The sequence below is a fragment of the Geospiza fortis genome, unplaced genomic scaffold (genome assembly GCF_000277835.1).
Source record: "Geospiza fortis unplaced genomic scaffold, GeoFor_1.0 scaffold111, whole genome shotgun sequence".
Taxonomy (NCBI): Eukaryota; Metazoa; Chordata; class Aves; order Passeriformes; family Thraupidae; genus Geospiza; species Geospiza fortis.
This window is the reverse complement of record NW_005054321.1, coordinates 2,147,523-2,172,798: the sequence shown is the minus strand read 5'-3', so window position 1 is coordinate 2,172,798 and position 25,276 is coordinate 2,147,523. Positions and strand designations below refer to the sequence as shown.

Here is a 25,276-nt window from a genome sequence, read left to right as displayed (position 1 = left end):
TCCCCAGTAAACAAGCTAAACTTCTTGTTCCACTCGAAATATATTTTACTAAGAATCTTTGTAGATCACTCTTTATGCAAAAAATAATGTCACAAGTCATGATTTTGAGCAAAATAAAGCAAACATTTATTAAATTAAATCATATGCTGAATCAGTGTTTGCCCATATAGTTCCACTTTTTAAATATTAATATTCTTTTCTAACTCTTTGTACATAAATAATCTTTTAAGAGAGTAACAATGAAATATAGACAATCCACATCAAATGAATGCGAGCTTTTGATGTGATTATCAAAGGTCTGTTGGATTTTCTCTAATTTTAATTAGTATTGGGTTCTAACCAACAAATTCAAGTCTCTCATGGATTTTTAAAATTCAAACATTATGCCCCCTTGCACAAAGGATTTTGGCTTAATTTGGCCCATTATAAAGCTACTGGTTATTAATAAAATTATGTAGAAGTTCAGATTTTGAAAACTAAAGTGCTGAGGATTTGCTTTAGCATGGAGCAATTAACTAATTGGTCTGTGCACTAAATGAAAATCCAGTAAAGGCTTTTGGGGTGGGTTTTTTCAATATTAGCTGTTGCAGAAATACTTTAATGTTTAAAAAGAATATACTAACCAGGAATTCTTCCTGATACATAGAGTCATAAACTAAGTAGATCATAAAATCATGGAATCATTAAGGTTGGAAAGGACCTCCAAGATCATCAAGTCCCACCTTTGACCGGTCACCACCTTGTCAATTACACCACAGCACTAAGTGCCAGATCAAGCCTTTCCTTGAACACTTCCAGGGATGGTGACACCACCTCCCTGGGCAAGCCCTGCCAGTGAAGATGTTCTTCATAATGTCCAGCCTGAACCTTCCCTGGTGCAGCTTGAGATCATCTCCTCTTGTTCTGTCAGTGGCTGCCTGGGAGAAAAGATCAACCCCCACCTGGCTCCAGCCTCCTTTCAGGGAGTTGCAGAGAGAGATAAGGTGTCCTGTGAGCCTCCTTTTCTCCAGGCTAAACACCCCCAGCTCCCTCAGCTGCTCCTCATCAGGCTTGTGCTCCAGACCCTTCCCCAGCTCTGTTGCCCTTCCTGGTCTTGTTCCAACATCTCAGTGTTCTTCTTGTAGTGAGTAGCCCAAAATTGGACGCAGGACTCAAGGTGTGGCCTCATCACTGCCCAGTACAGAGGGACAATCACTTTCCTAGTCCTGCTGGGCATACTGTTGGCTCAAAAATATTTTGTCACTCTTCGTGAATCTGCGTGTCATCCGTGCCAAGGAGCCATGCTAATCTTCTCTGTATTGTTCCAATTTTTGTGTATGTGCTACCAAAGTGAAATATTCAATACTATCATTACTTTCAATGCTGTGGAGAGCTCAACCACAGAGATACTGGCCATTGTAAATAGCTGTTAAAAAAGGACATGTTGCATGCACATTTGCAACATGTTCCTATATCATTTTACTGATTCAGTCCTTTTTCTCTGGAAAACACCAAATACCATTTGAACAGGCAAAGAAACACAAAGTTAACCAGACTGATCTGACCTACAAGGCCATTTGAGTTCTGCTAAGAGATTAGAAATCAGCTCTATTTTTTTTTCTGGTAGACCTTTAACCAAGGAGGAAAGCCCACCCAGGCAGCAAGGGGTGATTCATGGATTCTGAAGCCAGAAATGACCACTAGTACCATTTAATCTCTAGCCACAGGACCTATATTATTTGTTTTCCCTAGGGGGTCCTTAGAGAGGGGAAAGCTGATGGCCCAGTAGTGGCTGCCAGCCCTCTAGTCTGTTCCAGCTGCTGCAGGGTGAGAGGCTGAGTGTGGTATGGGAAGGGTGCTGGGTGTGAATAGCCATGGTCAGACACTTGCAGGATGGGAAATAGGCTTGAGGTTATGCAAAGGAGTGGGCCAACACCAGGAGCTATGTTCAGGAGTGCCCACCTCCCCATCCCACTGCCCCCTCTCTAACTTCCTCTCCCCACAGCTGCTCTAGCCCCTCGATCCTCTATAGGATAAAAATCCCTATAGGGTATCCTACAGGATACAAATAATCTCTTCAGCTCTATTCCTCTTCACTCACTTCTCCAGGGCTTACTCTGGCACCACTTTGGCTCCCTGTTAAAGCTTTGCCTAACGTCAAAGACTGGGTTTCTCCTCTGCATCCATTTTGGATGAGTTTTTCACTCTTCCAAAGATGCATAGAGTATTTTCGCTAGGGGTATGGGCTGGCAGCTCCACTCTACAACAGGCTTGTGCTTCCCATTCACAGCACCTCAGTGTGGTCAAACTTGTGCTGAATTCAGGCCACCTATCTGAGAGATTCAGCACGCTCCGACAGCTGACTCCTGACTGTTTCCCTAGCATCAATGTTTTGTCCCCTTCATACTGTGCCCACAATTCAGATTATTTTCAAATAAAGGTTAAAATAGCTTAGGACCAAGAGCCTTGCAGTGTCTTATTAGTAATGGCCCACATAATTAATGCCTTTCCATTAATGCATACATTTTGAGTGCTATCAGTCAAGTGGCTTTTAAATCATTTAATCTGTGCTCTATTAATTACATATAATGCAGGATTTTAAAACACAATGTCATGTGCAGTATGTCAAATGCCGCAGTGAAATTTGATTAGACTGTAACAACACAGCTACCTTTGTCAACCAGCCCTATAATCTTATAAAAGAGAAATCTAAATAAGATAATTTGACAAGCACTACTTTCTCTGAAACTACGTTGAATGATATAACTTTATTTTTAGCTCATAATTCCCTGTTGATAGAGTGCTGACTTTGTCCAGCTTTCTAATGTTTTTTTCCTAAGATTAGAATTAGAATAACTGATATATCATTTCCTGGGCCATTTTCTTTAAATGCTATGATTGCTTTGGCAAGTCAGCAATTCCTTGGATTATCCTTTCTTTCTCAAGACTTGGTAAAGAAATTTTACTCTAGTGGTCCAAAGACCTTCTTGACTAATTTTTTTAAACTTTTCAGATAAGAACAAGGTTTGTAATATTCGATTTTAGCAGAAGATATTAACTACTCAGATGCACTAATTGTTAGGTTTAATTCCCTTTGATCTTTATTTTTTAAAGAAATCTCCTGGCCAATATTGCCATTCATTTATTTCTGAAAGGAAGAAATGTAGGTATCAAGACCACAGTGGGACCTCAAGGCAGATGAGTGGCTAAAACTCAGCTCTTGTTCTGACCTAAGGGTGGGAGTGCTGGTTCATCTCACAGCTACCCATGAGGTAGCTGTATGCCTTATCTTTGGTAAGCATTCCAGGAGAGTCTGCAGGGAGTGGTTTATTGATAAGAATGATGTATTTACATGTATGCTGGTTCTTTATCAGCCCCCTAGAAATGTTTTACTGTCTACCTTTTCCTCATCGTTACAGCCTGTCATGGCACTCAGCAAAACACACTGTACCAAGAAACTTCTCTTTTTCTTTCTAACAGTGCTGTAAGTTCATGCAGTTTGAGAAGTCTTGAGGTCTAACAAGAACTGTGGATCTTCCCACAGCAGGGTTTGTCCGTAGGGTGATGCACCTGGAAAACGCACTGCCTGTGGTAAGCATCAAAGTACCCTGAATAACTGCCTGCCCTAGACAATCCCACAGCTTTTCTTGTATCTTGTGGTTTACCAGGCATGACAACAGATGTGGGTGACTTGTTGCTTTGTAGTTAGTTAGTTTGTTTGTGTGTGTGTTTTCATCTCAGATTTTCACATTCTTGAAAGACGTTTTTGTTCTCCTGGTCTTTGAAAATCTGCAACCTAGAGGCTGAAAACCTAGAGGCGAACACAGAAGTTGAGATTTCATTGGCTGCAAAATCTAACTGTTACACAAATCTGGTGACCTTCTGGGTCTTACCATCGTCAGATTTCAGGTCTGGTACAGCAGAAAAGTTCTAAACAGTGAGATCAGGATTATTTCAGACTAGATATTTCCAGGATACTACAAGTAGATGTCTGGGGAAAGCTGACACTCTGCTGATTTTTTTTTCCATCATGAATCCCAGTCAGAGATAAGGTACTGCTCTGCACAGACCTATGGGATGAACTAAGGTGATAAGGGTCAGAATAATTGTACACAGATAATTAGTCACTATTTATAAGAAAAGATCTAACAAGACCACAAATGTAATAACTTTATTTTCAGAATTATGAAAATCAGCACTGAAACTATTATTCATAGGTGAACTGAAATGCCAGAATCAGAAATACTTGCTCTGTTATTATTATTGAAATAGTGAACTGTTTGGTGTGTTTCATTCAGTCTTTGATGGAAATGGCTTAAAAGTGGCATTCATTATTTCAATTTTTTTGTTGTTGTTTTAGCATACCTTGTTAGAAAGGACACTCAAGCAGTCCTTAATTACAGTATCATCTTCAATAAAACCCATCCATGGGTCCCTAGATATCTCCATATTGTTCTTCAGCAGATATCACCCCTATGAAAACACAGTATAAAAATCCCCAAATAAAATAATGGAACAGCCATGTTAAAAAGTGAGTTAGTTGACCTACAAATTTAGGACCATTTAGAAAAAAAGGTAGCTTCACTTCCCTTTATCTGTGTTCTCTACATTGCAGGGGGCAGTTATTTCTTTGTTTAGTCATGTCTTTGACCACAGTTCAAAAGTCAATATTCTGCTGTCAGATGCTAGCTTGCAATTGAGGGATAGGTAAGGAACTTAACTAGGAAGTTTTGTGAATAAGGAATCTAATTCACAAAGTACACATGTTTACATGACCTTTAAAAAAGGGAGTTAGAGCAGTTTGATCATGAGCTCTAGGCAATCTGACATAGTGAGGTGATTGAATCAAGAGGCTCAGGTACTTCTTACATGAGAGCTGAACTGAAAGAGAATTATTTTAATTTAAATGCAATTTCATATCAAACTCATAGCTGCATTAGCATTATGAAATAATTGTAGTGGCACTGTAAATGACTGTCCAGAAGCTTCTATGGTAACAACAAACACTTTAAGGCTGTCAGTTCATCCGGGTCCCTTCTTGCTACCAAACAGTGCAGGGAGGCTATTGTGGAGATTTAGTCAGAATGTGGCAAGTGATATTCAGGCAGACATTTAATATTTACTGAGGTCAAATGTATTATAACATTAAATTCTCAGAAGAATACCAAAGCTTGGTTGAATTACATAGGGGATTTCATTTCTAGACTCCTTTAATGCCAAACTTTCATTCGACTACAAGTATGCAAAGGATGATTTTGGTTGTGTAACCTGTCCTGTGTTTAAGAGCGAATTATCTCTCATTCTGTGCAAGCACTACATGCCTCTATGGATCTAGAGCACTGGGTTTTGAAATATGTAGAGAAAATAAGTACTTTCAAAACCAAGAAGGATATTGGAGTACTCTCCAAATGCTCAACAGCACTTTTTTCAGGAGCATGTGTAAAACTTTGCCTCTTCACCCACACGGATATTGAGGATGTGTCTCAGTATGCCTTACATTTCCAATGAGGATAATACATTGCTTACCAAGGGGAAAGGGAGGTTGGGAAAACCAGAATGTCTACATACTCTCTGCCAGAAAGTTATGAGTTTATTCTGTCTGTGTTTCCAACTGACAAGGAGCTTTGTGTGTGATGTGTCACTCTGGACAAGACAGTGCTAAACCTACTTTAATAGACATTGCCTTTTTGGACAACCCACTGACCAAGTGTTCATCTTTGCCATGGGCCTACAGGCTGAACTGCTTCCAAAAAGCAGCTGCCAAGTAATGCGGTTGCCATTGGTATTAGGATTACCTATGATGTGCCTGTGATAAATGTAAAGTTAACAAGCACATATTCCCAACCCAAATGCATTGAGATTTCACAGGATAATAGGTGTAAAGAAGTAGAACAGCAATGTAGGTTTTCCTATCCTTTTAATGGCTTATTAATACTAGTTATAAATGTTTAATGGCTGATTACATCTTTGTCCTGCACAAGGCCCCCAAACGTGTGTCAATGCTCCTCTTGTTCCAAAGGTTACCTGGTTTACTGAGTGTTCTGTAGTGCAAAGGCAGCCACAGCAAGGTGACCTCCCTCAGCCCTGCTCCCAAGACTTTCCTAGCTGCCCTTCTTCAGGAATACAGGTTTCTTCCAGTGCAGCATGCCAGGTCAGTCCAGTTCAGAGATTAAGTTTTCTGGTTCTCTGCTGGGAGAAATAAGGGACATATGAGATAGTGAATAGTAGTATCAGAAAGATTTCTATTGATGGTAATATCATGTAGATTGTGGGATCTCTTTTTAAGGATTTTTTTCTAATTCATTGCCACACTAGATGAAAAGTTCCTTTTTCTTTTCAGTTTTCTGAACAACATTGTCCATAAATTTTTTTGAAAGTCTCAGTAATTTATTTAATATTCATAATCCTGTTTAATTATAGCTGCATGTGATTGTCTATTCTTAGATATCAGCTTTCCAGGTTATAATAATACAAAAGAAAGGTAGTTTGCAAAAAATTGCACAGATACATAGTGCTCAATTTTCATGAAGCTGGGCACAGACCAGGGACTGATTATGTCTCTATTATGCCTAGTGCATTGAGGAAATCAAATGGTCTTAGCATCTGGGTTTTAAGACAGCCTAAGTAACAACACAGATGTTACTGCCAGACTGCACTCAGCCTTGTAGTGGATGAGCACAGTAGAAAGATACTGCAGACATCCAATTTCTCCATTATGTTCCCATTCTGTGTCTCACCCGAAAGGTCCAATAAGCATCTAATGCCCTTTTAGTGGATGTGCACAGTAGAAAGATACTGCAGACATCCAATTTCTCCATTATGTTCCCATTCTGTGTCTCACCTGAAAGGTCCAATAAGCATCTAATGCCCTTTTAGTTCTCAATAATCAAAATTTCTTGCTTTTGGGTTATGCTTAAAGTACCCTTCATAGTTTTTGCAATTTTTTAAATGGAAAATGTTGATGTTTTTGTTGGAGAAACAAATTCCTTGTTGTATCAGAGGAAGTGTGCTCTAGCTTAAGAGTTAAGCCAGAAGAGATGAATGGAAATTTGAAGACCTCAGCCAGTGCTTCAGCTGATTTTCAGAATGCAAACATTTGCATTCTGGTTGAAAATTCAATATTTTCCACTTATGAGTTCAATTTCTCTTCTTTTTCTTCACATTTACTGCAGTTTTTAAATGAAAATTGCATTTTCAAACCAGTCTATAACACTTGCTTGTCAGTCCTTCACTGAATCTCTGATCAGTTACACCTGCTCATTTCTGCAACAAGAGCCCCTGGCATGGTTCATGGTGGGTGCATTTCAATGCTGCAGTTCTCACCTGAGATATAAAGGAAGCTGTTTAAAAACAGCTTAAAGGAACATGTTTAAAAACTTTTTATTAAATTGATTTGATTTAAATTAAATTTTGATGATTTAAAGGAACATGTTTAAAAACTTTTCTTATTAGCTAAGGTGAGGGATGGGTTTCAGGTCCGCCCCCCACCAGCCAATAGGACATAAACAAATATTTTTACATAGATACAAAATTTATAGTGCATGCAGGAGAACATACACACATTATACAACATGCATGACTGGGACATGATGTGTTATGAATTACTGAAAAGCAGACTTGCTACCTTTTATGCTTTATCTTATCTGTTTCTTTCCTACTAAATACTTCACAGTCCTGACCTTTCCAACAAAATTTCATCATGTGAAATAAACTGAAATGCATGTCTTCACTTGGTCACAAGCACATGCTGCTTCTCAGTGATTGTATGCACTGGATGAATCAGTAATCACAGCAAACACAGTAAACACAAAATCAGGATCACAGCCCTTCTTAAAAGGAAATGTATAAGAAATTATTACAATGAAGAAGGTATTCAAATATCTGTTGCTGTTGTTGCTTGTGTAAATAGTTTCATTTATAACACTTCACTGTTCAGGAACCTTACAAAGATGTTCTCCTCACAGATGGTTTATTAAACACTCTGCTCCTGCCGGAAATGGTCAAGTCTACATGCTCTGGATCTCTGCCTCCCTAGCAGGGGAACAGAAATACCAGGAGATGAGCTGTCCCTGAGAGTTTTCCACACAGCAAATATGCAATCAAGGGCCTTTAAAAGATTTTCATCTCCTAGTTTGTGGATTTTCATTTATGGTGTAACAAACCTTGGCAGAAATCCTGAACAAGCTTCCAGTCACTTGAATTGAGCCTTTGCTTGGTCTGATTTACTGTAAGGTCTGATGCAGGATGTTTATTCTTTTCCCTCAAGCTATTTCAACTTGGAGAACCATGCAGTGTTTCTCTGATTCAGTGATGATAAAACCCAATCCATCTATCAAGATGAGTCAGCAGACTAGGTCTGCTCACACCCCTCTCCCCACACACATACACAGCACCAAAATGCCAACAAGCTGCATGTTGAACATATGTGCAGAACAGCTATGATAAGTTGGAACAATCATTAACTTATTCACTGTACAATTCAAGTACATCTTGTACATGAGTTTCCAAAATTATTTTAATAACAATCCTCTTTGACTAAACAGTGGAAGATAGTTGGATCTCTTCCTGAAGGCACGTTCCCACAGTAATATCCATGGCACATCCATTACAGAGAGTGCTGTTAGTTCTCATTAGCTAGGACAAACAAGGCAGTGAGTCACAATCTCCCTGCATAAAGGATCTCATTGTTTTAAACTGATAAACCAGAGATTCTGCTCTGTACTGATGTAAACCTGACATTGATTAAAGCTTCCTGGGATGCTAGAGAGGCAGCATTGGAATGGAGGGGGACTTGAGGTGTGAAGGAAATCTGCCACAAAGATACAGTCAGTTTGCATTTTTTCCGATTGAAGTTACTTAGTTTCTCTCATTGTTGGGAGAACCTATTATATTTGCTGCAAGTATTTTCCAAAAGCCTCTAAGAAAATTAGGCTTAAACTAAATAGATTGTACCAAATATTTCTAAAGTTTGCCCAGTAAAATAAATTGTGTTTATACACTTTTCACTTAATAGTCTATTTCTACTAGGTGGCATTTTTTTCCCAAAGTATGCTGAAGTGCATCTAATTTACTATGAGAAAGTATTCTTCCTCTTATGCTTTGGCTCTTGTTTTGTTGTTAGGTTTTGTAAAATCTTAGGTCTAATGGTGAAAGCCAAACACAGAAATATTTTTACCTGCACTTTGCCAGTAACATCAAAAGACGTGCTATTATCTCAACAGCAATTTGGACTGGTTATCAAATGATAATCTTGGAATGAGTGAGTATGATTTGTGACGGTACTTATCTTTTGTAGGTGTGGTTGGCATGTATTAAAATGTTTTTTTTTTTCTTGCTGGATACCATGCCAAAGACTTCAGGCAATAGGTAATTATTCCATGTAAAATATTTATTCTCTGCCAGTCATATGTCTTTCTCAAAGATCTGACTTTGCAGCAAGCATTTAAAACCATGTAAAACCTTAAATAGGAGGCCAGACTGAAACCTGTAAGCAACTACAATAGAAATATGTGTTGTGTGTGCTCGGTAGCTCTTTGTGAGTAGAGACCAGTTGTAATTCCTTTCTGCATTTATTTGGAACCTTAAGATCAGATTATCCAATACTGGGCACTGAATTTCTGTTCCAGCTGTGACCCAACTAAGAACTCACTAAGGTGAAGATTTTTTTGTTTTAGAGCTGCAAAATGAAACTTCTCATTCTTTTATTCCATTCTATGCTGTAGGTTATTCGCTGCCTGAAAATGTTTTCTGTGCCTGAAGTGAAAGCTCCAGAATACATGTGCAGTGTAAGTCAAATTGACCACGGCAGTTCCCAGAGGATGCTCTGCTTCTGAGCCATGGCTGTGGCCCTGAGCTCCTGTGCAGCCACAACAACTCATCCCTCCCAGCAAGGCACTCATGCACTGTCACATCCTGGGAAGGCTAAACTGAGCACACTAAAATAAACTGCGCTAGTTTGGACTTGCACTGATTTATTTAAAGATTTATTTTCTCAAATCTAGTGCAAAGAACTGAACTCATAACCTAAAACTTACTTCAACCTTCCAAAATCACACAAGAGACACAATCAACAGATTGGAAATAGGGTAATAAATGTGCATGAAACAGTCTGTACTATCTGCCTTTTCAAATAAAATATTCACTTCAATATTTACATATCTACACCATTAACATCCTCTTTTCCTGACTCTAACTTCAGCATCTGAATATAAAGTTGACTTTATTTTCTCTAATTCCTTGACAGAGAACGAGACAGCTGCTGCTGCATTGGTGCTTCTGCATCCTGCAGGATTGGCAGGTGGTTATACTTCTGAAAGGTTCAGGGCACATCTCCCTCTTAGGAAATGTTGGAAGGCACAAACTTCTTCTCAAGTACAATGAGGAATGAAAAGAAGAAGCTTCAGGAGGTGAAATAAACTTGTGAAAGACAAAACTGTAAAGCAAACAATAGTTATCACTTCAATAAGATTTTTGCAATGAAGAAGAGCATCTAAGAATAACATCCCTTTCTGTTTATTAAATTTTACAGTAAAGAAATCTGTCAAATGTTAGTGTAAATCCAGCTACTTACAAGCATACCTCTGGCATATGCCAGTGTGGCAGGTAATTTAGACCCTTGTATGTCACTTCAATAGATTTCTGTCCCCTCTGCAGTAGTTATGAAGGGAGCCTGACCAACAATGAAATCTCTAGGTAATTAGAAGCCAATCCTTGTGCTTACTGCCCAGCTGATCTCTTGTTACACTTTTAATGTGCTATTGCATTCCAGCAAAGTTTTTCTTCGAATTCTGAAAAACCTTGCATAAGTAATTCCCATTCATAACAATATATTTATGCCATTTATTTACTAAATCCTTCTAGTTGGTAAGCACAAACACTGTTTATTGTTTAAAGCTCCCAGAAATTCAGTATTTCTCCAATGCAACTCTAGTGGAGACTAAACTAGGAAATCAAATTAGCAGAAGTACTGGTGTAGGATTAATATAGTGAAAAAACCCACAACCATGGCTTATTTTCAAAATTTGACAGACAGGTATTATACTGATCATCTTTTTAAACTGATTCTATCTTGAAGATTACACTGATATGTTAATAGCAGCTTCTGATGTTAAGTTGATAATGTCATTTATGTATTGGCACAACACTGGTAGATTGACAAGACCTAAATTCTGTGGCAAGACACGGCAAGATTTAGAGAGGAACAGAAGGAGCTGAAAACATGATGAAAGAGAGGGAGGTGATCAGATCAGGCTGTATCCTTTGACTTATTGGAAGGATTTTCTGTTAACTTCTTGCTATTCATGCAACACTTACATGAAATTTAGTTCTTGAACTTACTGCTTTGAAACCAGATACTGAACAATTTCTATCTGCTGCTAAACTGCAGACTTTCAGTTTCCAACAACTCTAAGCTATCCAATATATTGCTGCATGTAAATGTAGCAGGCCTGTACCTGCTCAGGAATATGAAGGACCTCCTGGATTTGTTTTTACAAGGAGGACATCCTGATTTTTTGTCAGGGTATGTGACATAATCATCATGAGATTGTCACTGTTGTATAATTCTACAAGGAAATGACAGGTTCACAGATCATTCTGTATCTGATTTGGCCTGAAACCCTGCTGTTATCTCTCACTTCTGATCACTTGAATGTGGAAACATTTCTGGGCTCCGAACAATTTGAAAGGGATTACATATGCAACACAAAAAGCAATATTCAAAGGGGAAAGTTTCAGCCTGACTTTTAAAAGTGTTTGGCAAAGGACATCCAGTGAGTTAAAAGGGCTGGGAGTTCCAGACAGAAGGAACAGGGTATGCAAATATTCAATTAGCACCAGTATGAGGGTGAGACTTTGGAAGAAACAGAACAATTTAGAGATGAATCTCTGGGAGAATTGGCAGGAATGTAGGTGACAAGGAAGTCATATAAATCATGTCATGAAAAAAGCATGGAATGTTTGATAGCAAGGAACGAAAAACATATGAAAACAGGGCAGCACATTACCCAATTAGAAGCAAATGCAATGAGAACATTTCAGGGTAATGCAGGGATCGGCTTACTTCTAGGCAAGGGTCCAGCTCACACATTATAGAATGGCTACTGTGGAAGCAAAGTGTGTATAAGAAAGTAGGCGTGAAGATGATTAAAATAACCAGGCCTGCTCATGATTGCATGGGATGAAGACAATGTAATTAACTTGGCTAAAGGAGTGTCTTATCCTTGTGATATATGTAAGCTGATAAGAGGCTAAACAAGTGGAGGCAGCTGAAAATTGAATGAGATGGAATGGAGACTTCAAAACAGCTCCAAAAAAATTGACTCATTGTGTTGCTGTAAAACATGTCCATTTGATCTGCAACATGGAAAGAGCACTCAGCTTGGGCTCCATCCTGAAACAATTCACATCATAGTGGCACTTGGATACAAGTAGGACTTTCACAATGTAATTTTTTCTGTGTTCCAACTAAAGATTAATTTAGCACAGATTACCGTAGAATATTCAGCAAAAAACGTCTTGTAAAAAAATAATTTTATAGCAGAGAGATAGGCATAATGGAGACAGTGAAACCATGGTTAGAAGGGAGAAAGACGCAAAGTATACATGCAGATCCTACTATCTGAAAAGAAATGAAAACTCAACATTGATCCACTAATATAATTTTTAGAAAAGTTATTAGAAGCAGATGTAAGGAAATCAAATTTTAGTTTTCCCTTCATCATCAATAATTCCTGAGTATATTGTTGCAGTTTCCCTTGGCTTTTCCAAATGAAATTTTACAACATGAGAAAAAGAATTCTAACTCTCAAGCTGACCCCGATAATTCTGAAGTAGTGAAGATTAGAAAGAATCTACAAAATAAAGAATAGACACAATTGCAAATAGTTGAAGGAACAGATGTGAAAGGACTGTTTAGGATGCCCTGAATAACTTTTTTGTTTGTCTGACTGTTCAACTACATAAAACAGTTGGTCTAAACAGAAATCTATATTTTTCTTCATCATTTCTATCTAAAGTGAAAAAGAAGAAGCACAATGGAAGCACAAATGAAGAAACAAACAAAACCAGAAGCATTTATTTTACACATAGGAAAAGTTTTCATGTAATCTAGCATGCAAGTTTCACCCTGGTCACTTGTATCAAACTTTAAAGATGCTGTGTTTTCAAAGAAAGTCAAGTAGGCTCTCAGCTGACCCTCCACACAATGTTCTTACCAGGTGAAGTGCTCAGAAGTGTTATGAAATCTGAAGACCTGGCAGTGGTAGCATGACCTTTCTCATTCATACCATAGTTCACAGCAATGTCTTTGTATATATCTGAAGAATTCTTTTAAATAGAAACAGCCCAACCAAACACCACATTATGTTAATAAAAATACCTATAGAAACAGTGTATTTTGTTAAGGGGAATTTCAGTTAAATCTCCCAAGTAACAGTTATCTAATTTTAAAATGCATTGTTTTAAGAGAAAACATAAAGCTTTTTCAATAATTACTTAAGAGGTGATGGAAGAGTAATAAGTGGGTTTGATTCTGCATAGACAATTGAACTGTACTTCCTATTTTTGTATGATTATTTGCCATCTTTTTTCTAAGTGCATATTTGGTGATTTTTCTTCTGAATGCTTGTATCCAATACAACACTGACATGCCAGGCTGCGAAAATGAAGAATATTTCTTCTCAAAACAAGACAGCAGTCCAGACCTCAAGGAACACTTTTATTTCATAACACAGTATAGCTGATGCTTAGAGTTTTTAATGTTGTATATCTGAAAAATGAAACTGGAGGACCTATTTCTCTAAATGAAGTAACTTCACTTTCTGTTTTTAAAACTGCAGTACAGTATTCTCCCTTAGAACCTGTGCTGGTTTTGGCTGAGGCAGAGTTAACTTTCTTCACAGTGGCTGCTATGGGTCTGTGTTTTGGATTTGTGCTGGACAAAGGGTTGACACTTGCCATGGTTTAGGAGGAAATAGGTTTTTTTTTCTTCCTAAATATGTCATCACAGAGGCATTACCACCATTTCCAGTCAACCCAGGCTTGGCCAGCAGCAGGTCCACCTTTGAGCCAGCTGGGATTACCTCTGTCAGACACGAAGGAAGCTTCCAGCAACTTCTCACAGAAGCCACCCACTGTAGCCCTCCTGCTACCAAAACCTGGGCATGCCAACCCAATACAGTGTGCCTGACAGGCTGGGAGGAGACACAGCCAGGACAAGTGACTCAAAGTGACCAAAGGGATCTTCCGGACTGTAGGACATCATGCTCAGGATACAAAGCTGGGGAGAAAAAGTAGGAAGGTGGGGGGACATTCCATGTGATGATGTTTGTCTTCCCAAGCCACCATTGCATGTGATGGGGACCTGCTCCCCTGGAGATGGCTGAACCCCTGCTTGCCAGTGGAAAGTAGTGAATAAATTTCTTGTTTTCCTTTACTTGTGTTCTCAGCTTTTGCCTTCCCTAATAAGCTGTCTCTATGTCAATCCATGAGTGTTCTGGTTTCGACTCTTCCAGTTCTGTCCCTGATCCTGCTGGTGGGAGAGTGAGAGAGCAGCAGCCTGGGGCTTGGTTAAACCATGACAGAAGAACCATGATGCAGAGGGGTCACAATCAAACTGATGTCTTTGTTCTGCTAACAATAATACAGGCATTTCTTGGTCATAATGAGGTGTGCTGGTGAATAGATTAAAAAAAGGGGAGTTCACACTGTCACAGACAACCATTCCAGAGTCCATTTCTCCAAGATATCAGCACTTTCCAATTCAGAAGTACTGCTCATGAGAAGTCCAGCCTTATCAGCTACAAGGATTTTCAATGCTTCCTGATTTTCAAGATTCCTGACCATTAAAATCTACTACGAGTTCTAAAATTTAGTTTTCTCTTTCAGAAACTTATTAATTTTCATCAAGATTATGCATCATCCCCCTTTTCATATTCTTTTTGGAACCAAACCAAGAGGAGGTCAGGAACCCTCCTTGGGCTTTGTTTCAGAATTTTTATGGCAGCTACTGAATTACTTGGAGCTCTAAAAGAGTCAGCTTTCCAAAGTTGAGAACAAATAAAGCCAACTCTATTGGGAGAAAGAATTTAAACAGAAGAATATGAATAATTAAGAACTATTTAAGAATATTTTACTAGATGTCCAGAAGCCACAATCAATAAAGAAGGACAAGTGCTCTGGTAATAAGCCAGCTTGGCTTAGAAGGAAAATTAAAGCCATTCTTAAAAATACTCATGCATACAATATTTGTGTGTCTCTGTATATGTGCATATAAACATCAATCAATATAGAGTGAAATGGGGAAAAGAGATTTAATAGCAACTGATAATGAGAGCAGAAGGACAAATATGAACGATTATCCAGAAAATTAAAATTCAGTCAAAGGTGCTTTCTAATACACAAATAATACTTCACTGTGTTGAACAGAAATGACATAAAAATGGAGTGTAGAGATAAGAACAAGACAATATAGTTTCATTCACTTCCTGACTTGGATACAAATTAAAAATAGGGGTTTTCATACAGTCAAACATATAAAGACATTCATTTCAGAAGCACATAGTCTGCAGTAGCATTCTTCTTTTGGGGACAGTGTAGAGCCTAGAGCAGAAGAACCTATTTCTCATTTTGGCAGTGACCTCTGCTATAATTAATTAAATTATTAATTATAATAAGGCAAAGTACTTCCTTTCCCTTATTACTATATTGCTAATGTATCAGGAATTATTGAAGCTTGAAATATGTCCAATCCTGGTACTCATAACTTGAAAGATGTATTTATAAATTGGAAAGTGTTTGAAAAAAGATCTATGGGACAGATTAAAGGATTGGAGAACGGGGCAGCACTGAATGAACCGGAGCTCTCTTTTTTCAGTGGAAAAGTGAAATGGCTAATGGACAGAAAGGCTATAGTTTACACATTTATAGTCACAGTTGTGAACACATAGTGGGTTAGCATGTTTACACCTGGTTTGTATTCTGTCTGCTCTTCCCCTTCCTTCAAAGTATAACATGCACTATACCATAGCATGAACACAGCACTCTTGTTCAACTACAGATGTCAGAATAAGGGCAAGTTTCTTCTAGCTTTAATCTGTGATTGCAACATGAGTTTTGCTGGGGCTTGGGAATCATTTTGAGAGACAGGACAACATCTAATCGACACTGCACTGGAAATCCTCACCCAAGAACTGAAGTTACCTACTGTCACCAGCTCTTTCATCTAAAAATGGACTAACTGAGGAATTTTTACATTCATACTGTGAACAAAATTATGGAACCAGTTAGGCTAAAATAAACCTAAGGTAGAGGGAAATACAATTTTCAACAATTTCGCCTAAAAAATTGTTCAGCTCAGAGGAGGAGGGCAGCACAGGCTGGGAATCAATGTACCAAGGGAGACCAAAATGCTGGAAATGTTGGTTACTAACACAGTCTCCAAGCTGAAAACCCTAATGTAAAATATCATTGCATCAATAATAGATTATTTTTATTACACCTAAAAAATAGCTTTTAAAATTCCTATCTCATTCTTATAACCTTGGGTTCTTTGGAGAAGCAATTGGTCTTTTCTACGTTCAGAAACCATCCATAGTTACATGCAAGCAACAGATTACTCTCTCTGAAAAGTCACTCTATATGACTTGCATTATTGCTGTAAATTTTTGTAACTTTTTTCCCCTTTTAGGTTTAAAGAGTAAAAAGGCTACTAAAACCTTGAACTCAGGAATCATGATTATTCCAGTGAATATTCCAATTATATCAGTGAAGAATTGATTCTCTTTATTGTCAGTGAAGTCAAAGAGAGTTCAGGGTTGGAAACATCTAACTGGCAAAAAGAATTTCTATGCTATAGAAGGAGTGAGAGTCTGGAGGAAAAGATGCACATTAAGCAGGAGAAAAAAGGTATTTCTGAAAATAGAGATAATATTTGAATTTCACAGACCTGAACAATTATAAGCAATGTCTAATTCATAGAGTTTTAAACTGAGTAAAAATAAAAAAGCAGCAAAACCCACTTCCTGAAAAAACAAAAAAACCCACCTTCAAAGAAAAAACAAAGGCCCAAAAAAATAATTACTTTTTCCATTATTATTCACAGAACATTAAATTTGTCTGGTTTTTTTTAATACTGATATAAACCTGTAAGACTTCAGTTTTATAGAAAGAACATTTGAACGGAAAATTGTTTAATAAAAAAGTAATGTATCAACTTTGCCTCCTCTATGAAATGTTTATGCCACTTAAGCCAACCTATAATACACTTTGAGAATTGTCATATGCCATGAATATTGCAATATTACAAACAGTATACAAATTGGAAAAAAAAATCTAGTAAATTATTTGTATTAAAACCTTTAGTAATTAGTGTATTGGTCTGCATATAAATATTTAAATGCATTTGACTACTGTCATTTTACTCTTTCTATCTCTCTAGATGCTATTTACCATTTGCACAGTAGAATATAATCCAGAATAATGAAACTTTGAAGATACTTCACCAAGAGTTTTTTTGCCCTAATCAGCTCATATGAAGGTGATCTATAGATACGAAATCTTAGAAAAGTCTATTGGGATATTGAGGCTGGAGCGGAAGATACTTCAGGTGAATCTGATTCTGTAGCTTTTCTCTCAGTCATTGTGGAATGTAGGACTCCAGGACTTTCATGATACAGGCACTGTAACACATCAGTTCCTGCCTGCACACCTAATTTTTTTCTAATTTTTTTCCTTCTTAGGCTTGAGTCTGAAAAGCCTGTGAATTTTGTCTGTTCTCAAAGTGGAGACAGAGCAAGAGAAATTAGTATCTTGCAGCTGAATTTCATCAGTACTTTGTAATTCAGAAGTTACAGAATATTTACAATTTCTATTAATATTGTTTGCAATACAACAGTCAACCTTATTTGAGAAGAATCTAGCATGTGAAAGCGAGCACTCAAAACCTAGCTGATTTTTACGACCATTGGACCAAACACAAATTCCTACCAGCCATATTAGTCTGAGTCTTCATAACAATTTTCCTTTTTAGAAAAATACTAACTGATCTGGTACTACACAAAAAATGGATCAGTCCTCTGAAATATCTTTAGTATCAGAAGTCAAAAGTAACACTGTGCTCTTTGGAGTGAGGCAACAAGGAAACCAGATAGAGCCACAGCCACTGCATTCAGATGTCCCAGAGTCATTCACAACACCCCAGAGACAGGAGCTGACAACTACCTGGTACTAAACTGTGGTTCAGTTCTCATGAAGTGAAATTCAAGGAACCAATTAACCTGCAACACAGCAAAATTCAGAAACAACACTTCTGTCAAGCAGTCTTCCAGGTAAACTGGTAAGGATTTGGGGAGTGAGCTGTCAAGAAACTTAGCTGTCCAAGAAGATTCCTATCAAAATCTATGTAGGATTAGAAATTTTCTGAAGGCAACACATTTTGACAAAATCACATTTTCTGACAGAAAATATTTTCATCGGGAGTTTTTCCATCTCTCTTTGCTGTTGTACTAATTCAACTTTCTAATGCACATTTTTTATACATACTCTGCAATGCTCTTTCAACAAGAAGACCTTTTCCCATGACATTCTCATCCAAATACAATATTCTTTACCAGATGCAGCTCAGTGTGCAACAACTGAGATAATTCTTCTGGTCCACCTCTTTCATTCATGCTCTTCCTCACATGATCATTTAGATGTCTGACCAGAACTTAATTAATCCTATAGCAGCTTACTTCCAACTACATTATTTTCTGGAAGTCCAGAAACTTTCTCCATCATATGATAGATTCATAACTTCAAGGTTATATGGTATGACATTTCTAATATCATCATTTTAATGAAACTGAGCTATGATATGGGATTTTTTTGGCTACCTTTCAATTAATTTAGTGTTCTTGAAGAAAAAATTCATGAGACTTACCTCTAAGGAGCTACTTTTTATATTAAAATAATATTGAAGCAAAGAAGATTTCACTTGAATTGCCACATATTTTGTAGTACTCACACAGTTTGACATCTTTCCTTCTTTTTTCATCACTAAGTGTAAATCCAAAAGATAAGTGGCTGAGATCATACCTTCTAATAATCTTCCATTATTTATTACTTAGGACTGCCTTTTTGATGAATTAGTCTATAAACTGCATCCCTTGAATACACTTGCAATTCAGGCTGTAGTGGTTAAAATTTCTCTTGGAAGATTAGACTTGTCCAGGAGAATCTAGAAGAAAGGAGAAGATTTAAAGCTTGAGGATATTCATTTTTGAGTACACTGCTAGATAATTCTAACTGTGACTCTATGCTGAGTCTGAAGGAAAATTAAGTAACTAAGGGAAAGCCATCAGAAAGTTGGAGAAGTTTTGGCAGAAAATATTTGTGTCTTTCTTTGTTGGCTAATGAAAAGTTCTATATTTGAAAAATAGAAGCAAAACTATAAATTCTATTTCTACTAATTGAAAATACTGCAAGATTATTAACATATGCATTGAATCATAATAGTTTAAAAATGTTAAAACCCAAGCAGAAAAATATTTGATATTGCCAGCAGCTTACTTAGTTATACAACATAAGAAAAAGTGAAGTTCAGACAAAAAGACATTTATCTGAGTTCTTGAAGGCAATATCCATTATCCCATGAGCTAGTCTATGAAGCCAAGTGTGGCACCATCTTTCCCTGGACTGTTGCAATCTAGAGAATGAGGCAACACTGACAGTGAACAACTGGAACAAACTCACTGATATTTTCAGCATTTCCCTCATTCTACTATGATATACTCCAACAAGGCAAGTACCTCCCTACGAGCAGCAATTGTTACAAAACTTAGTGTTAGGTAGATAGCTATCCCAGAGCTCACTCTTCATGGACTGTCAAAGCAGGGTAGAGTTATTTCTCCAAGGGGGCAAGTTATCTGTATTCCAGTGAAGCTATCCAATCTTCATCAGAGGTCTGTAGCTTTCACAAATCTGGCTAAAACCAAACCTATTCAGAAAGACATGGCTTGGAATGAGAACATTAAGTATATTTCATTCTCATGCTAACATTTGGAAGGCCAATGAGTGCTCAGGAGTAGGTGATGAAGTCACACATGAATAAGGTGAAGTGTTACATCATGTAGCTCACAAAATCAGAGCATGAGGCTGACGGCTGAGCAATCACATAGGCTTGTTCAGGCTCCTGCCTTCAGTCGTTACATTTCATTTATGCCAGATGAATGACATATTACACAGTCAGATATGAAAAATACCACCCATGGACGTTGAGGGGCTGAAAACATCTTTATGGACTGTATGAGCTTCTGTGGAGAAGAAGCAGCAAGAGACCTAACAGTCCCGGATGAAGAAGATGTCACATGAAAATAGGTGATGGATAAAGCATGGGAATATGTAATAGTAATTGATCGTGGGCATTACCTGGAAACAGTACTATAAGCAAGGTTTCAATGTTCTTTCCATTTCTTCTAATTCCAGTGAAATCAGGGTGCATGCATCTTCCTCTAACTGAAAACTATCTCATCAAAGAAGTATCTAACCCCATCATTAAGCTTCTTTTCACAAGATATAATTATTGATATTAACAGTAATATTTTTGCTGTAATAGTCTGCCTTCTGTATACTCCCCACTATTCTCAGAGCATCTTTCCTCAGGTTTGCACATTCCATGAGGTCAACAAAATCAAGGGTATTCAGCACATCTGCCTTCGCCATGACAACTCATGTGTGAGATAACTTTTTCCCCACTATGGAACAGTCCACTTCATTGTTTCCTGTCTTTCAGATTGGAAAAAGAAATTCAGGAAAATAAGCTTTCCTTAGACCAGGCTCCAGATGTTTAGCACCTACATCCATGCAGAAGCATAACCTATGAAAGTGCCTGATCTTGCAAAAGGAATAATGTGTTGTTGCAGGAAGAAGGTCTGGGCAGCATGCAGGGCTTCCCTGCCTATGGTCATGGTTGAGCACCAATAAGTCCTTCCAGAATACTACCCTTTTAAAATTTTAGATTTTGCTGCTATTTGCACATTTATATATATATATTGTCTTAAAGTTTCTGAGTTCCTTAGGAAATGCATTGAGTGAAGATGGGCTGATGACAAATATTTCAGTTCTCTTAATTGTTATTCTTTCACTGAAGTCAAGATAAAACCACCCAAAGTAAAACAAAGAGGGTTTGCCAAAACAGGTGGGCAGTTCTTCCTTAGTTACAACATATGCAAGACTCAGACTAAAAGGTAAGAAGTACAGAAGCAAAGCTTGACTACTTATTTAAAAATGGACGAAGTAACTCCCAAACAGGTGGATTGTCCTGTATATGAAACAAGATTTGTCTTGTCATAAAGTACTTTTTTGCAGATGTTTCTGTATTAACACTGCTCCATACCTCTAGAAACATTTTGAAAGAGCTTGGGTCATTTTTCGTGGACAAAACCAAAACAGTACCTCTAGCCTCTCATTTACAAATGCCTTATTTTTGATCCTTGATACATTAATGTCTTGATACTTAATGAATCAATATGGATCTCAGCTGTTAGAAACAAAAGGAATTTTGTATCACCTCCTTATGAAGTACAAAAGTCAGATTCCCCTGTACTCCTAGAAGTGAACTAGAAAAGCACATCTGAAGATAAGATGTAATTCAAACACGGGTAGATGTAGACATTGTCTAAATGAAAAGAGAAGAGAGGAAAAAACTTTGCAGTTGCCAGTGTCCCTCACAAAGTTATCATTACTATATGCAGCTCTGAGAAGGTGAGCAAAGGTCCCTTGGACTCTTTTCTCTCATTAGTGATGATAGACAAAACAGGAAAATTTCTCATTTAATTTTGTTGATTGCTTATTGAATAACTGTTGGTATGACCATCCAGGCTGAGACATGGAAGATTCCCTGTAGCTGTTACAACAGAAAATTAAAATACATCAGGAATTCTTCTCTAGCATGTCCCTAACATCGGGCTCCAAGTAGACCTCACTGAAAAACTCCAACTCAGACTCACTGCAGACATTTAACAATCAGACAGTCTGACAGAAGAAATGACCTTGCATGTTTGTGATTGGCTGAAAGATTGTTGCCAGCTGTGAAATAAAGATATGGTAGTTACAATTCAAGAAGATAACCATTTTCAGACTTTATTACCATTGAATACATTCTGATGAAAACCAGTCATGACAAACCTCAAAAGCTGAGGCTAACACAAAACTACTTTGATGTATATGTGGGAAAGTTTATGAGTGGATTTTTTTTTTTATGGGTACACATCACATCCATTTATATGATTCAGGGTGGCAAATCTGATGCAGAATTAGCAATGCTAAATTCAGAAGACCTGACTTTCAGAAAAGGCAAGTATATGGCAAGTAATAATGGTGGAGGAAGAAAGGAAAATGGAAGTGATGAGAGCAACACCAGGTGAGACCAGTGCCTAAGTGTGTGTGTGGAACTGGCTGTGGCAGTAAAAACCAACTGCAGCTATTGTAAAATAAACACAAAGCTTTGAAATAAGAAAAATGTTTGATCTCTCAAGAAAGCATGTGAAATAAGATGCTACTGCAAGTAATAGCAACACTGTAAAATAACCATCATCAATGGAACAAAAAGTGCAGAGGGAAAAGCTTTAAATAAATATAAAGGCAGTTAGATAGAACTGTCTAACATTATGTATCTGGAAAGAAGAGAAGGAACTGGTTTGCATAATAGTATGCTCAGCTGATCATCCATTCCAGAAGATTGATGAAATAGACTCCAGTAAGCAATTCTCAGGGATGAGATTGTCAAGCCGTTACATGGGAAAGAGAAAGGCAAAGTCATCCAGAATTTTCCCCTTCCTGGTTAAAGCCCTCTTTGGATTTGGGGGGCTGAAATTCCCATGTGCCCACAGAGTCAAAATTACGAGCTGAGGCACTGATGTCTAACAACTCTTAGGAAAAATAAATATATTAACCATATGGAAAATATGAAATTATGAAATCATGACTGAAATGAGAAGAAGGTTTCTTCTACTCATCAGATCTTCAAATCAAAAGTAGAGACAAGAGGGTCATCTGAATTTTTGGGGTTTTCCTTCTTACTTTAGCTGTCGTTGCATGTTCCTCTTTTTTGCTCTGTGACATACTAACAGTGAACAATAACAGTGAGTTTGGTGATCAAGAAGCAATCCCTTTTTGTGTATGTTCTGAAATCAAAACACTTTAAAAACTCCTGATTTCTGTGTAGTTTTTCTTGTTAAAGGATTCTTTTTCCAAAATTTCACTCTGCATGAAATTTACCCCACAAATTTTCTGTTGGATTAACTAAAGATAGAAGGAAATGGTATGTGAAAAGGGGCTTACTAGTATTACTTGATAGTGATTAATTACTTCAGTGTTAGGAGAAGTGATTGAGATAACAGCATTTAGGTCTCTGTGGCATTAACAAAGCAGCTTTTACAAGGGACTAGCTTGAAATAGATTCAAATAAACATGATAAAAAATTTATTCCACTAAAAATAATGTTCTAAGTAAGAGACACACCTTGAGATTTGGGGTATAATTTATCTAAGTATCCCTTAGAGATTCTTTCTTCTCTGCAAGCCCCATGAAAAAATCACAGTAGCGCTTAATGTTCTTTTTTACCTATAAAATATTTTATTGTTAGTTAGGTAGCATGTAATATATAGTGTAATTTGGTTCACATGGTAGTGACTATTCTGTTCTTTTCAAATTGCAAAGACTCATTACTATGAAGGTAATGAAACATAAGCACCTAGAGCAGAGTACAAAACGGATGGGTCTATATTGTTTCCCTTTCCAGAGTCAATAGGAATTTTCACAGCAACATCAGCAAGTAGATAGATGGTGATCAGATTTTCCATGAGATTAAATGGCTGTCTTAGTAGGAATGAACCCATTCTGAAAGCTAGAGAACATGTCAGCAAAAGTAGAACTTTCACGGGGGGAATTTCCCTTGTCTCCAGCGCAGAAAGTATTATTAGCATAATTCCTCAAGCGCACACTAGCTAAGATACCTGTGAGTTATTTATTAATAGTTAAGGGAGTTATTTGGCATCCAGCATCAAATATAATTCTTGAAAAGGGCTGACAGCAGAATATATTTGTTAACTAGAGACGTGCCTAAACTTTGCCAAGAGAAATTCTGAGCTACATGTGCACTTATTGAAGGAGAGTGTGCCTTTTTTAAGTTGAAATCCTTGTTTATTCAATTTCCTTTTTCATCTTATTATATTTCTCTAAATTTAGATTGATAATAGTAGCAACAGGAATAAGTTAGATTGCACTAAAGAAGAGTTCTCTCTGTTATATCATTCAAAGCTTACATCTTTCTGCAGCCTTTTCTTTATATAGCAATAGATGACCACCCTTGTGATACCCTAAAACCTTGACTGGTTTATATTTTTTTCATTTTCTTTAGTTTAATGAGGTGATAAACAAACAAGTTTCTCAAGGAGTGAGAGGCTGTCAGTGCTCGAAACTGAGGTTCTCTGTTTATTTATAGACCAGATATAGGTGGCAACAGGCAGCATGCAAAAATGTCTGACAGTAATCATGCAGTCAGTCTGAGGGAACAAGACCAAGTTAAGTGATGGTTATTAATGTAACTCCTTGCTGCTCCACATTTGGGACCCTTCCCTGAGTTGAGATGGTCAATGTTATTGACCCATGGTCAAGTATGTGGAATCCAGACAGGGGGATCAAAGATAAGAATTGACTTGTAGGCTGTTCTCTCACAAACCTCCTCTCTTCTAATTGATTTTCCATATGATTTTTTTTTTAAAAAATAGAGTGAAAACTGATATCTGTGACATAGTAATTCATAAAAAAGCTATGGTATGGTAAAATTGCTCAGGCAGAGTAGTCTCCTGAGCACCCTGAGCAGAAGCGTGCTGCGCTGCTATTTAGATCCTCTCCCTTTGGCTGCCTCTCAAGACAGACGGCTTCTCAATCACGCTGGAGGCTGTTTATCTGGGCACACGTGGTGGGGAAATCATCTACCTGGCGTGCTTGGACATGCAGGGTCCTGTGTGCTCTTAAGGGTACCCTCCAGCCTGTCTGAGCCCACACTTCCCAGATCTGTCTAGTTCTGATGATGATTTTGACTCCTGGAACAGCCATCAAACAGCAACACAGAGAGTGTCTTGGAGTCCATAACTACCGATGATCAAGAAGCTTGGGACTTTCATGTGAGCTAATGCAAGTATCAAGACCTATTATGTATAATATGGCAAAGAAAAACAACATACTCAGGAAGTTTCACAAGATTTATCCTGGCTTTTAGATACTGGGAAACTGCTTTAAAAACTTCTGAAGCAGC

At 37.6% G+C, this 25,276-nt stretch overlaps 1 non-coding gene across 1 annotated transcript; it reads right to left on the bottom strand.

The window, feature by feature from the left end:
- Nucleotides 1–1,230: 1,230 nt before the first annotated feature.
- LOC115947843 lies at nucleotides 1,231–1,338 on the bottom strand. The gene has a single exon (XR_004081686.1). It is a non-coding gene; the product is annotated as a U6 spliceosomal RNA (small nuclear RNA).
- Nucleotides 1,339–25,276: the final 23,938 nt, after the last annotated feature.